At 36.7% G+C, this 2,167-nt stretch overlaps 1 long non-coding RNA gene across 1 annotated transcript; it reads right to left on the reverse strand.

Moving 5' to 3' along the window:
* Window positions 1–276: 276 nt before the first annotated feature.
* Window positions 277–1,582, reverse strand: LOC138900530 (uncharacterized). The gene is made up of 2 exons (XR_011411599.1): window positions 1,199–1,582; window positions 277–602 (listed from the first exon to the last, which is right to left on the reverse strand). It is a non-coding gene; the product is annotated as an uncharacterized lncRNA (long non-coding RNA).
* Between the last annotated feature and the right edge of the window lie 585 nt (window positions 1,583–2,167).

Raw genomic sequence — 2,167 nt, forward strand, 5'->3', positions numbered from 1 at the left:
GTGGTAGAAATTATAATTGAAATTGTAATTGTGGTCGATGTCCCTAATGGATAGCCTAGCCGATCGGGTCGTGATCGGACTCCGTATTAAAGACAGTGGTATTGATATTGAGAGTAATTGTGTTTGATGTCTTTAATGAGATAGCCTAGCTGATCGGGTCGTGATCGGACTTCGTACTGAGAATACGGTGGTACTGGTATTGTGGATTGTCACGACCCAAACCGATGGGACGCGACGGACACTCGGTACCCTACTCAACCGAGTACTAACGTAATGTATCTTTCTTATTACTTCATCATATATACGTGACATACAGGCCCAATAGGCCAACATGATCATTAATAAACTCAAAACATAGGCCGACAAGGCCGTACAATCTTTCACATACACGACATATGTCTACAAGCCTCTAAGAGTACATAATTATCATAAAGGTCGGGACAGAGCCCCGCCATACCAAACCATACACATCTAAATCATACTGACCAAACAAGTAATTCCGGAGCAAATGGAGTGCACCAATATCTTTTGCTGAGCTAATCGCCTACTTGGAGGACTCTCGACCAGTCTATCGAGACCTGCGGGCATGAAACGCAGCATCCCTAGGCAAAAGGGATGTCAGTACGAAATAATGTACAGAGTATATAAGGCACTATACTGAAAGCAGAAACTGAACTGATAATATAATAACTGAAAGTAACTGAGAGTCAAAGATATGCTCACCTACTGATACTGACTCAACTCTCTCAATATAGTTAGTAAAATAGTTGTCCGGCCTTATAAGGCTCGGTATATGTATATATCTGCTCTGTCGTAATAGGCTCGCTCAAAGGCGCTCGGCCATACTAGGCTCTGTATCTCGGCCAACTGGTCTCTCTCATAGGCGCTCAGCCACAGTAGGCTCGGTATATAACTTACCATCTGATCAGAGGTTGCCCAATAGGGGCCTGCCCATCGATTATAGCTCGATGGTAATGAAAATATTGTAATACTGCATATATAGGCTCTCTACTCTCTTGACTTGAACAAGATAATACTCAATTGAATATGAAGTCCCGATAAGGATAATATTGTAACTTACGAGACTAGGAAAATATGCATAAATTTCGGGATATAGATTTTTCTTTATGCTTCGTTATCAAACTCGTGTAATTACGAGATCATGCCAAAATGAAAGAAGGGCTTAGCCTTAACATACCTGGAGTAGGTAAAAATCCGTATGATATTCTTGAAAAGATTGTACTGTACTTCTTTAGAATCACAAAATCTCACGTTGTTAAAATGCTAAGAAATCTCGTTGATTGAAGAAATCACGTTATAGTGTTTTGTAGGAATTTCGACGAATTTGTAGCAATTTGTAACAAATCACCTTACTAATATCCAAAACCTCACGTCTGATTGTGGTGTAGAAGAAGATGAAGTTACTGAAAAAGTTAGCCATAAGTGAAGTGTAATGATGAGTACAAGAACGGATTCTATATATGAGTTGGGATGGTTTCACGTTAGAGCTTGCTTGATTGGTGCCATTGAAAGAGAGAGAAAAGCTATATATGATTTGCTATCTTATGAGTATTTATATGTATGTGAGCTGGGAGGCATTAGCAATAACTTCAAGACTTTCTTGCTTCCAAGTCACCACAACAGGTAACACTAACTTGGTTCTCTACTTTATCCTCTTCTTATATTATCCTATTTTTATTTAGGGGAAAAAGACAAGCTGGTATCCTAAGCCTAATATATTTTTATTTTGTATTGAAAATCTTAAAATTGAGGTGTTTTGTAATTAATATGTTAGGTTGCCACCTAATAAGAAATGACTAAGAGTCATTTGCTTAAGCAGTGGCTGGCTGCCACGTTAATTCTTAGCCATTCCCAACCAATTAGCAACCAACATCTTAATTGATTGCTAATCTCTCACTGAAATCAATAATTACCCGATTTTTTACCTAATTAAGAATTATCTCAAATTACTTAAAATACTACTTACTTTTAATATACTTTATATAACTTACTATAATATACTTTACTATCATGGTCATGTGGTATCATATAAAATAAATACATACACTATTATTTCATTAAAACATCCATGTAAAAATATATATATTTTCTCAACTTATAATTTTCATAGTCTCTTATAAAGAGTAAAAATTCTCGTACGCTTAAT

Source organism: Nicotiana tomentosiformis, chromosome 10 (genome assembly GCF_000390325.3).
Source record: "Nicotiana tomentosiformis chromosome 10, ASM39032v3, whole genome shotgun sequence".
Classification (NCBI taxonomy): domain Eukaryota; kingdom Viridiplantae; phylum Streptophyta; class Magnoliopsida; order Solanales; family Solanaceae; genus Nicotiana; species Nicotiana tomentosiformis.